The sequence below is a fragment of the Gavialis gangeticus genome, unplaced genomic scaffold (genome assembly GCF_001723915.1).
Source record: "Gavialis gangeticus isolate Ggan-Ray unplaced genomic scaffold, GavGan_comp1, whole genome shotgun sequence".
Lineage (NCBI taxonomy): Eukaryota > Metazoa > Chordata > Crocodylia > Gavialidae > Gavialis > Gavialis gangeticus.
This window is the reverse complement of record NW_017729000.1, coordinates 6,958,696-6,972,047: the sequence shown is the minus strand read 5'-3', so window position 1 is coordinate 6,972,047 and position 13,352 is coordinate 6,958,696. Positions and strand designations below refer to the sequence as shown.

The 13,352-nt window shown below is 44.7% G+C and overlaps 1 protein-coding gene across 1 annotated transcript in view; it reads right to left on the bottom strand.

Annotated features, from left to right (window-relative positions):
- ADAMTS2 (ADAM metallopeptidase with thrombospondin type 1 motif 2) overlaps positions 1-13,346 on the bottom strand; it is a 312,175-nt gene extending 298,829 nt beyond the window's left edge. Inside the window, exon 1 of the mRNA XM_019506186.1 lies at positions 13,239-13,346. The gene's annotated coding sequence lies outside the window, so the exon portion shown is untranslated. The remainder of the gene's footprint in view (positions 1-13,238) is intronic.
- Positions 13,347-13,352: the final 6 nt, after the last annotated feature.

The window sequence follows — 13,352 nt, the reverse complement described above, 5'->3', positions numbered from 1 at the left end:
GAAGAAAGGATAGCTTGAATAGTGAAACATCGAGACTATTAAAAAGGGCAGAAGGCCATTAATACCTGTGGAAAGGGGAGAGATTAAACAGGAATCAGGGAGATGATAATGAGTCATGAAGTCAGTTGACTCTGTCGGCATTATCCGAACAGAAATGCCACCACCCCTCCCAGGCAGTAGGTTTTAAAGTTTTGGAGGAGTAGGAATCAAAGGGGGTGCAGTGCAACTGCACCAGTGCACCCTCCTCTCCCCCAATCCGCCCCAGCTGTGATTTATAACCATTTAGAAGGAAAACATAAATAATTCCAGCAATTAATTTCAGGGCCATAAATATTATTTTTTCCCCCTCACACTTCAAAGACACCAGCCACTATGAGCTAAATTTTTGAAGGCATTTAGGTGCCTAAAGATGAGGGTTGGCGCCTACTAGGATTTTTTAAAAAGCACCTCAGCATCTAACACCCATTGATATAAATAGGAACAAGTGTTCAAACACTTTTTAAAACCCTGCTTCTTTTGGCACCTAAATACTTTGGAAAAAAAATCAGACCTTACAGCTCAAGAAAACATTTCCACTAAGGCCTCAGTTTAACAAGAGACTTGAACATGGGAGTAATCTCCATTGCTTCAATTGGACAGCTTGTGCTAGGAAAGTCACTCACAGGCTTTAATCCCTTGCTGAACTGCATATTTAATAAAGATGTTTAAAGTCTTCTATAGATCAGGGTTAACTGCAAAACATCTTAAAGACAGACCGAGACCACACACACACAGACCTACTTATGCCACATGTAAAAAGATACCATAAAAATCTCAGAAAGGTATTTGTTTCTATGGTTTTAAGAGACCTGTCTAAGAATTAAGTGTGATCCAGATTTTAGCTGTTCCCTCTTTAATGGAAAAAAGACGGCTATGTCAGAGTTAGCTTCATTCACATTCATTAAACAGTAGCAACAACAGCTCCCAGAGTTACTATCCCAGGGAAGAGCTATTATTTAAAAGTTAACAAGCATTAAATTAGCTTTATCTAGATGGAGGAAAGAGGAGCTTTGTTGTTCACCAGGGCACCAATAATGTTAATTTCTGTCTACTCAGTGTTAGCAGGTTCATGGTTTTCTTTTGACGGAAAATGGGCTGCACTTCATGCAGTGTTCCAGTAGGCTTCAGGTTAAAAAACTGGGAAAAAGTGGTATGACACTGCAATGAAATGCAGACTGGAAAGACAACACATGGAAGAGAGTAATGAGAAAGACAATATCAACAAGATTCACTGGACTGATGTACAGATCACCAGGTCAAGAGAGATCACCGTGTCAAAACGGAAGCAAAGATTCAAAGCTTAAGGTGCAGCCTACAGGAAACACAGGACCTATTTCTCATGGACAATTTTAAATCCTAAGTTCACCATGGAGCGATGCATATGATGGAGAAGTAGATTTTATCCTTTTTGGAAGAAAAATGATAAGAGTGCAACAAGAAATGGGGAAACCATTAATCTGGCATACACCAATATAAAGGAAATGATGGAATGTAAAAAGCTTTGGTAAATTGTCATGAAATAACGTGCATGATTCTAAAGCTGCAGAGTAATAGTACCCTGTACAATGAAGGGTCTTTGTTTTCAGGAAGCAAACATTGGAAAACTAAAGGAATTAGTGGGTTCAGGTCCATGCCTGAGGTTGAGAAGTGTTGGGATATGCTGTAATTATGAACATGATATCGCTTCCTGAGACATTTTTACACATATTGTGGGTGATTTCTATTGGTTTTCTGGGATTTGAAGTGTTACTGTATAGTGGAGGCACATGCTTCTGCTCCTGTATTCTGTAATGAAGAGGGCTTACAGAAAAAAATTAAAACTATGCATCTGACGTTCTCACCCATGACTCCAGGAGCTCAGGATTTAAGAAAACCACCAACTCTTTTAAAGAGTCAGACACCCTGTACACAAAAGGCAATAGTGGATGGAAAAAGTGCCGGTGACCAAACAGTGCAGTATCATCAAATAAAAGAAAAGGTGTTGCCCTTTGAGACACTTATCTATAGACAGGCTCTTAAAACACTGGAAGGCAACATGTTGTTATAGTGCAGGGAACCAACACTTATAGTTTCATAGATTTAGGGTCAGAAGGGACCTAGTAGATCTTCTAGCCCAACCCCCCGCCAGGGCGGGAGAACAACAAAACCCCAAAAACAAGAAACGGGACTCAAATGAGTCCAGCCAGGTAGGCATCCAGCCTCTTCTTAAAGACCCCCAGGGTAGGGGCCAGCACCACTTCCCTTGGAAGTTGGTTCCAGCTCCTAGCCGCCCTAACTGTGAAGTAGTTTTTGCGGATGTCCAATCTATACCTCCTCTCCATCAGCTTGTGCCCATTACTCCTTGTTATGCCAGCGGGCGCTAGGGGAAACAGCGTCTCCCCCAAACCCTTCTGGTCCCCCCTAGTGAGTTTATAGACGGTCACCAGGTCCCCCCTCAGCCTTCTCTTGTGGAGGCTGAATAGGTTCAGGTCCCGCAGTCTCTCACTGTAGGGTCTGCCCTGTTGTCCCCGGATCATGCGGGTGGCCCTCCTCTGGACCCTCTCCATGTTGTCCACATCCCTCTTGAAATGGGGCGCACAGAACTGGACACAATACTCCAGCTGTGGCCTGACCAGCGTCGCGTAGAGGGGGAGGATCACCTCCTTGGCTCTACTCGAGATGCACCTGTGGATGCACGACAAGGTCCGGTTAGCCCTGCCAACCATGACCTCGCATTGTCGGCCCATGTTCATCTTGGAGTCAATAATGACTCCAAGATCTCTTTCTGCCTCCGTGCTCTCAAGTAGGGAGTTCCCCATTGTGTAAGTGTGCTGCTGGTTCCTACTGCCCAAGTGCAGCACCCTGCACTTGTCCGTATTGAAACGCATCCTGTTCCTGTTAGCCCACCCCTGTAACCTATCCAGATCCCTCTGCAATCTCTCACTCCCTGCTAGCGTGCTCACTTCCCCCCAAATTTTGGTGTCATCAGCGAATTTAAACAGGTTACTTTCCACCCCACCATCCAGATCGCCACCTATTAAAATATTGTACAAAAGTTAGGCCTTTCATTACAGACAGTTACATAAGAAAAACACTCTGTCCTGAGGTCACTGAAAACAAAGATGAATTCCAAACAGAGGTAGGATTTTACTAGCTAACTTGGATCAGAGGCAACAACAGATGGAGAGACACTGAAGGAGCTTACTGCGACCTTTGGGGCAAGGGACAAGGTGGAATAAAAAGACTGCAAATTTTAGAGAGCTGTTAAGAGAAGTAATAGTAGTATAGAATTGTGTGTCTCTGAATCTAATAAGATGAGTGGGAGAGGTTTCCATGTCTTTGTTTTAGCTAATCACGGTTGATATGAGAAGTCTCAGAGCTGAATAAGCAATCAGGCAATGAGATTACTTGCCTACAGAGGTAGCCATCACTATTAATAAAAAGTGTTCATAAATAGGTCAGATAAAATACTAGTGTGATCACTGGAGAAAATGATCCCCTCTGCAGAGGCTGGGGCTGTTGACATGAGTAAATCTCTCTCAACCTGCTGTATCAATAGCAATTCTCGAAAAATGAACAGTGAAAAGTGAGAGGAGGTCTCCTCGGCTGCAGGGGTTGGTAGTGCTTAGTCCTCAGAGAATCCTGGAAAACCTTTACGAAGCATCTTGCAAACTACACTACAGAGATGCAATACATTTATTGCAAGCTAGTAGCATTATACTAGGGACGCACTCCAGGATCTAAAGAGGGACAGGTTTCCTAAAATAGATGTTCTACTTGTCCATGGAGATAATTATGACCTTGTATAACTACTATTGCATAACTATAATATTTGGATCTTTCAAGGTGGGAAGTAGGAGCCACCAGGCACATTTTCTTGGGTGGACACAGGTTTATGTTCCGGCTGGAAAATTAGTTCTTGTGTGGTCAGAGAGAGGAATACATCTGAGATACCATAACAATAAGAAGAGTGCAACACAAGGTCAAATACAACATAAGGAAATACCTATCTTTTATCCAAAGGCTTACAACACAGCACAAAGATATCAGCTTTGATTGCCTGAGGATATTCTGTCCAGATGGCATCCACCTGTCTGATGTAGGAAATTACTTATTCCATTTTCAGATGAAAAGTAGAAGATTTGTGTACAAAATACACAAATAAAAATACAGGACAGCACCAATGGGAGATTTTCTTTCCAGCGAAAGCACAGAGGACAATTTACACTAGTTAGAGATTTAAGCATGCTTATTAGGTACACTCTCTGTCAAGTGATATTTTTTAAAAGGAGAAGCCTCAGCAATTTACAGTATGGAGGGAATGGCTGTCTAACCAGGCTAATGCTGGCCACACACACAGACAGCAGAAAACTAGAGGGACTCTTGTCTTACAAAAATATATACAGTACATATGTTTGACTTTTAAGCATTCAAGTACACTATGGTCAGTTATGTGCTTAAAGTTAAGCATGTGCATGGGTTTTTCAGGACTGAGGTTTCAGAATGTAATAGGGCCTCTGATTCTGCAATCATTTGAACATATGCTTAAGCTTTAAGCATACTGAATAGCCTGGCCTCTCAGTTAACTTGACAAAGTTAAGTTCATACTGAAGTGTCTGCAGGATCAGGGCCCTGACGAGACGGTCAGGGAGGTTTGTTTACAAAGTGTTTACTTTCCCCCTCCTATTGTAACTGCAATCTGGATTGGATTGGATTGTAATCTACTGAGAAGCAAAAAGACCACATTTTCTCTCCCCCTCTCCTTTTTTATTTCCCTCTATGCCATGGAGAGGCACTTTTTCTTTTGATCTAGCTGGGAAAATGTTCTTAAGAGGCAAGATGCTATATGCCAGATTTCAGTCTGTTGTAAATGTTTACAACCCAATTATAAAGAAATATTATAAAGTTAGTACTGCAAACAGAACCACAGGAATTATTAGTAGTAAATATCTGCTTTAACTATCATGTATAAGGCAGGACTAGATATGGCAACAATACTGCAATGGCTTGAATTCTGTTTTGCTTGATACATCACAAACTAGTATATTCCAAAGGATGAATAAAATACAAACAAAACCAAACTGGAAATTCATATGGAAGCAAGTGATAAAAGTTACATAAACATTTGTTTGCTTTCATATATTATATTCATTGCAGAGTGATTTGTTGGCCATTTATACAAACAAACAACTTTACTTCATTAAGATAAACAGTAAAAACAGTTGCTTTCACAATAAACAATTAATCTGAAACCCACTCATGCAGGCAAATGTTGATTAAAATTGTTGATTAGAGCTACAAGAGTACTTGCCAACACATATGCATCAAACTATTTGAGAAACAAAATGGGGGCTTGTCTGAAATGTCCAGGTTTTTTTTAAATATAGATCTCAAAAGTGAAACCAGAATTGAAACTAAACCAAAGAAAATCAGAATACATTTTAAATGAAGGGTGAGTAGTTTACACAGTAACCTGCATGAAAAACCCCACACAGATATTATGGACCTGAGGAAAACTCACTGGAAAAACAAGATTTATCAACTTCAATAGGCCCTGGGAGTTTAGTTCTCAGAGTTTTATTTTATGCCCCCTAAATTGAAACGGTGGGTTTTTAAAGAAAACCCACCGTTTCAATTTTTCTATCACATTACAGCAAGGGGCCCAATCCTTTTTTTTTCTTTTTGGCAGAGCCAGAGCCTGCCCACAGCCAAAGGGCAAGCTGCTAGCAGGCTGAACAGCCCCCGAGCTGCAGCCGGCCCTGGTCCTTCCCTCTGCAGTGGTGGTGTCCTTGGGGCCGCCAGCAGCCTGGGTGCTGCCCCAGCCCAGATGCAACACCTGGCTCGATTGCTGCCACTATGGAGGGAAGGACTGAGGGCCCCCCCGGCCCACCAGCAGCTCACCTGCCAGCCACAGGACTGGCAGGCTGGCTTTGCCAAAAAAAAGGGATTGGGCCCCTCACCTCTTCTGCCTTCAGCAGGCTCCTGCGGCCATCAGGGCACCTGGGGCCACCTGGGAATGCTCTGGCTTGCCCCTTGGGCAGTGCACGGAGGTGGCAGGAGGGCAGCCTGGTTTGCTGGCGGCTGAAGGAGGCAGTGGAAACGGTGCATGGGGCTCTGGAAGCCTCGGTGGGCAGGTAGCTGGCCAGGTACTGCCCCAGCTTGGAGGCGCCTGATCCAACACTTCCCCGAGCCCACCTGGGCTTCCAGAGCACCACGCACTGTCCCTGTCGCCTTCTATGGCCACCAGCAAATTCAGCTGCCCTCCTGCCACCTTTCCACACTGCCCCAGTGAGGCCCGATTCTTTTTTTCTGCAGACCTTGCCCGCCTCTCCCGCAGCTGGGGGGCAAGCTGACAGCTGCATCATTGCAATTTGTAACACTGCAAACTAAACTACATTAGGATGTAGTTTAGTTTGCAATGATGCAAACTCATTTAAAACCCTCAACATTTTTCCACATATACTATGTGATGCCATTAAGCCACACAAAGTGACATTTTCATCACATGTACATGGTAATGGCATCACATGTACAAGTGTCCAGAGGCCCCAATTCAGGGCAGCAATAAATACAGGGGTACTCAGCTACCTGCATAAAGTTAAACAGGATTGTCCTGTGCAGTGATGGATTTCACCACGTGCAAAGGTACCTTCCTGAATTTAGGCCTATGAACCTAAACACTTTCAAGCAGAGGTGGCAAAAACTAAGAACATTTAATTACTTGATTTCTAAACAACATTAAGATATTCACAAGTGCTGTATAACAAAACTCTCTCCTGCTAGAATATTTGACAAACAGGCACTTAAGGAATAACAATCAAAGAACAAGCTACTTCCTAAAGATTAATGACTGGCTGGGCAAATGTGGATCATCATTAACTCATGAAGCTGGGCCCTGAGCTGTGGTCACTACTGCTATTAAGGAAGAAAGGAGTTTAAATAGCGGTGTTCTGTACAAGGCATTTTTAGAGGAATTAGCATCTGGGCAAACAGCCAGTCAATAGGTTCTTCTCAAAAATGTTGTGAGAGTTATTATAGCATACAACACGCTCTGAAGCACCAAGGAGCAAAGCCTGCTAATTTTACTCACACAAATAGAACCGCTAATGTCAAGTGCTCACATGAGTAGGGCACTCTATGAAGAATGCACAGACTTGAAATATGTAGAAAAAAGATGAAATCACAGAATCTTTAAAAGCTTACTTCTCATGTCTCCATTTGCAATAAGTTTCCATTTCAATGGCAGCACCACAGACTTGCTGGACAGCTGATATTTTAATTAAAAAAAAAAAAAAACACAAAGAGGAAGAGAATTACACTGATGAGGCAAAATGTTTGGGGCGATATCCTCTGCTATGCAAATTGGGATTCCTTTTTTATCTTTAATTGAGGATTTACAGCAGCTAAGAAAGTGACCCTCACTGGGTTGGGATTCATCCCCCTCAAACCTTCCCTCCAAACCATATGCCCTCCTTCTTCCTGCAGGTCAGCACATCTGTGAACAGTACAGATAGGTGTTAATATCTGTACCCATCTAAATACTACCCTACAAAAAAAGAGGTGGGGAGAAGAAGAGGACATCAGTCCTCCAAATTACATTTCAAACTTTTATTAATGTCAGAGATATGGCACAAATCAACACGCTCAATCTTGCCACTCAGGATTCACCATTGGGCCTTTTTTCAGTGGCATTGAGCCTTCAACTGAGAAATTAAAATGTTTAAGGTTTTGCTCAACTCCAAATTAAGAGAAAATAAATGGTAACTACCCTAAGAAATTTGGGTACTGACTAGAGAGTCTTAATTGTAGTGCTGTGGCAAGGAAGTTTGGTGCCTGGGGAAAGCCCACAGCACCAACCTGCCCTCGCCCTGCACACAGATCTGGGGGCACACGTCCCCCCCCATGCTTGCCCAGGAGTGCACACAGCAGTGGCAGCTGCCCTCCCTCTGTCCCCGCACCCTCCCAAACAAGCTGCTCACAGATCCATCCCACATCCCACCCCAGCTGGCGCCCCTTCACTTCAGCACCCAGGGCGGTCGTCCCGCTCAACCCCACCCTTGCTATGGCACTGCTTAATTGCCTAACACCTAAAATATAACCCTGAGTTGCAATCTGCACAACAAAATCTTGTATGTTTTTCATTTCGATTGTCCATATCAGAGTCGTATGTGTTCGTACTGTGTTCATCTCTACACATCTGTTCATGTTTAAGTGCATATTCTATCTAGCCAATTGCCTGTGGGCTTGGGGATATATTACATAGAGGGTGGGGTATAGTCAGTCAACAACACTGAAATTCTGCAGCCAACAATATTTTCACCATATAAAGGGTACAGAAGACTTTCACAGCTGCCATCAGCATTGTTACTGACATGGGCCAAAACTTTTCCCCGCTATATTTCCACAAGTAGCAAATCTGGACACCACGGAAATGGAGAGTTCTGGCTTCATGGCAGGCTCTCCCCCTCTCTCCAATATCACGGGCAGTCACTGGGTATTGGGCTCTGTAAGAGGGCAGACATGGGGACATCCTGCATGTGTTAATTTTGTTCCATCCACAATAATATTATGTCTATATTAACAGTTAGGGATAACCTTTTGGCCACCCTAAGGGCCAAAGCTGCTTATCATCTACAGTGAAAACCCGCAAGCTCAGCCCCTACCAACTACCAAGCCCACCCACAAAGTCTCAGCTAAACTTCAAAGGTGTGAGGCCAAACCTTACCTGCCCAGTCACCTCTCCCTACACCATGTTTGGTACTTACCTAGATGCTGCAAGCATGGGAAGTCTGTCTGTACTATCCCCGTAATTCCCTATTCAAGACTTCCAGCCCTTCTGCACCCCATTTGTTGTAATTAGGGTAGCACAGAAGAAGAGGCAAGTAATTCACAGACTGATTCCTAGAAGGGAACAGGGAAAACAAGATGGGCCACCTTGGTGTATGCCAGTGGTTCTCAACCTTTTGCACCTTACGTCCCACCAACCATTTTGTCAAAAAACCCTGGAACCCCCCACGATAAAAACAAAACCCCAAAAAATTACACTGTTCAAGATATCTATTGATGCATCTATTTGAGGTGCAAACAACTGATTTTTTTCAATCAGGCAATGAGTTGAAGTCCCACCTACACGGCCTTCGAGTCCCACTGGTTGAGAAACACTGGTGTAGGCAACAGATAAGATATACACGGGGCAGGACAACTACTGTGCCTTGAATTAATTGGGGCAACCTGCAGCACTGACCATAAACATCAGTGTGGACATACCCCAACTTTCCCCTGCTCACCCACCATTCATTGAAGACCCTCTGGACAGGAAGGACGCTTGGGATGGTTATTATGCATGGTTGGGAGCTGTGCTGCCATGAAGTGATGAACTGCAGAGACACTGGCCTTTCAAAGAGATACCCCAAGGTCTGTCAGGGCCCAAACACCACAGAGGACGGCAAACTTGGCCTTTCCAAGGGGAGAGTCAAGTGAGACCTAATTCTTTATTGCCTTTTCCACTTTATACAGTGGAGGATTGGAAAAAGGCAATGGCTTGCCCACCACAGAATATCCACAGGACAAGGGCTGTATGGTCCTAAAATGTCCTCCGCTGGTGCCCCTAGTGTACAGGGCGTACCAAGGACAAGAGATGTCACCAGCGCACAGTGTCTTCTGCAATGATCCCTGGAGGCCTGAGACTGCTGAGCATGTTAGAGCTCCCTCTACTCTTGCACCGAAGCTGAACTTCAAACAACCTTGGGATGGGGCAAGCACCAAGGCAACAGAAAGCTGCCCTTGTCTCTTCCTTCTGTGCTGTCGGAGTGAAGAACCAGGATGCAGAAATGAATTCAGAGCATACCTAGGGAAAAGCCCACGTTGGGTGCCACTTGGCTGACAAAGACATTTGACACCCTACCCTAGAACCCAATCTTTTCTTTTTAATGAATTGAGTTGCAATATTTCCTTTACACGGTTAAAAATGATGATAATGATAATAACAACAACCACCACCACATTCAGGACTCTAAAGGAGGCTGATAAGGAAAGCTACTTAATTAGCTCCAACTTGCCAGTGATCTCCAAGGGCCCAATTCAGCAATAAAAAAAAGAAGTCCAATTTGCATAATTTGGATGTCCTAGTTCATCTGTTTCTGCTTCTTTTTTAAGCCAGTGCTAAGTGAAACTGGTTTTGTTGTTAGTTTCTACTCCAGAAGGCTGTGAGAGGATGCATATTAAAACAACTAATCCTCAGTTCTGCATAAAAATGATATGCATTTCTGAATACTCATTTCACTGTCCTTCCTAGAGTTAGCATGGATCAGAGGGGTTTCTTTAAAAAAAAAGAAAAGAAAAAGAAGGCAAACCAAAACCATCCACGGTGTAGAATGCAACAGTGATGCCATTTCAACCAGTTCTAACCACTCTGCATCCTAGCAAAACCCACAGCCCCAGAAAAGCTTTTCAGAAGAATAACTGGAAAATAAGACCCTGGCCAGAAACCTGAGCGCCAAGGGGAGTATCCAGAAAGAAAGAAATGTCAAAAGTGGCAAGGCAGAAGCTGCATCCACCAGGCTGAACAAGATACAGCCAATGCAAATCTACAGCTTGAAGACTAGACTACCGATCTTCACCTCAACATCTGGATGCAAAAACCAGAAATCCACCAGGGGCAGGCAGAAATGTCTAAATGCCTCCAAAAGCAAGTGCCGAAAGAACACAATAGGTAGGAGATGAAGTGCCTTTATAACAAATGTGAATAGCTGCCCAAGGAGTCAACAGCTCCTGATCTCCAGTTTTTTAAAAAAATAAAAATGAAAAAGTGAAAATATCTGGGACATGCATTAAAAATGAAGCCGGAGAATCTGCTATGGCAGATAAGCCATAGGGCAGCAAGAGGGATGTGAGACAGGGGCCGACTGAAAGACTATCCCTATCAAACAATATATTCCGAAAGGAAAAACTGACAAGACTAAACAGCGGAGAGGACGCAGAAGAAACAGCCCAGAGTAGGCAGAGATGGGGAGAAGCCCTGTTCACCTCCCAAGTGATGTTTGCCTCATTCATAAGCTGGGAATAACTGAGGAACATGGGTCATCAAGCCTGGTCCTTCGCAGTGACAGGCCACCATAAAATAGGTGTCAGGTCCAAAACGATGCACCTGAATATCCACCCCAGCCCCTCACACACACTACTTACCCATGCAGCAAACGCAGGGAGTTAGTACTAAACATCCTAAGTCCTCAGAAGCAAGAGCATTGCACAGGAAGAGACCAGACAAGACTAAAAGAGCCGCCGATGCCCAGCTGAAAACCTTACTAAACATCCTACTCCAGTAATTAAAAAATTTATTTCATGAATAACTAATGACTCACAAGAAGTAAACACAGGTCTTCCCATTGGCTGTAACGGGGCCTGGATCCTCATTCTATTTGCTCTTGGCTGAAGCTTATCTGGCTAAAGCTTAACTTATTATTATTAATTCTTTCCCGTATTGACTACGAGCTAACCCCTCACGCTATTTGCACGCTCAATAGTAAGCGCACGTGTGTTTGCAGGAACAGGCCCAGATGAATAAGCGTAACAAGCAGCCGAGAGTAGATGCCGTGGAATATGGACATATACAGAAGCTCTCAGAGTTAAGACTTCAAATAAGGATAAAACTAAGCTAATTCCTTAATGCTGATGCTCATACACATAACTGACATATTTGACGGAAGCTGAACACACTTAGACTAGGGACAGACAACACATAAACCGGTTCAAGTGATCAGAAACTCTTTTAAACCTGTGACAGAACAGATGCTCAGCACGCATGAGCCAGTTTGAGAATGGCTGAAACTGGTCTGAGATAAACCTGGTTGAATGTAGTCTATCAGACTTAACTGCTTTTGCTCAAACTGGTTTGTGCAATGTCTGCCCCAGACCTTAATGCAGTGTTGTTAAACTTATCTGACTCCTGTCAGTTTCTGTCTAGCTTGTAGCTATCCAAATAAAGGACTTGCGTGAAGATTAGCTTTGCTGATCCCTCAGGAAAGACTGGGTCTGCTGCTCCACTCTCCTGAACCGTGTGGAGGTGTTTGCTCCTGTACAAGCAGTGGTATTCTTAAACCCATTTGGGCCAGACATCAAATGACAGCACAAGGCCACAGAGATTCAGACCCCTAATCTTTTGTTCTCATTAAACAGATGCTGACAGTCCAACTGGATTTGCTTTTTAAAACGGTAATAGCCACATCATGGTCCATGGCACGCTCGCAGGCAGGCAAGGGGAGAATCAAGTCACCCGGGCACTCTCCCGAGCCAGCGTCCGCACAAGAAGCAAGCAGTCTCCCAGGATCTGCCCCTCCCCTCCCACACAGCTGGGTCCTGGCTCCACTGCTTCCCCCACCCTGGGCACTGCCCAGAACAGCTGCAATTATGCCTTAATCGGAATAATCTGTGCTAGGTACAGGACTGGCAACATTTCTCCCACCTTCATTGAGAGTCTGGGAAGTGGGTTGTGACCGAATCGAAATTACGCTAGACAGCAGTGTTCTTGGAGAAACTTTTGTGCACATCAACGCTAATGCAAACCCACCGCTAAAGTAAGAACATGCAGAGGGTGAACAGAGAGGAAATCACAGGAGTGCAAATAAGGAAAAGGAGGACAGAGAGAAACCGTCTCATTCACTTTTGCAGGTTTCAGGCACACCAGCTCTCCAGTGCTGGAAGCGAACAGCTTTCCATGACCCAACGAAAAAGGACCACAGCAGACTCAAACCGGCGCTCTGCTTAAACTCGGCTGCCGTTTAAGCAGAGCACGGAAATCCGCGGGCATTAAATTAGCGCAAAGATATGAAACCTGAAAGGACGAGAAGCGGTTAAGCATACAGCGTTGCAGCTCGCTTCCAAAACGACAGCCCCCGAACAAAGTTTGCCCTGTTAAGTCAGGACAGACGTGACACGTACACCGGTTTAAGCGCTCAGAAACTAGTTTAAACCTGTAACAGAACACGTAAACCAGTTGGAAAACGGCTGAACCCAGTTTGCGATAAACCCGGTCGAACGCAGCATCAGACTCCGCCGATCTGGGTCAAACCGGTTGTGTCCCAGACCCCAGGGGACGGCACCCTGTCCTCAGCGCATGCCAGCGCGTAGAGCATCCCCTGAAGCCCTTCCAGCAATCCTTGGGCTGGAGGAAAAGTTCCCTAGAAGCGTCCCCCAAGGGGAGGGGAGGGGAGGGGAGCCCTTACCAGCCCGTCGCAGTTGCTGATGGCCACCGAGGCGTTGGGCAGGTCCGCGATGTCCCCCACGTAGAGGCAGGCGGCGGAGAGCGGCTCCAGGCGCGGCGCGCCCGCCTCGTCCTG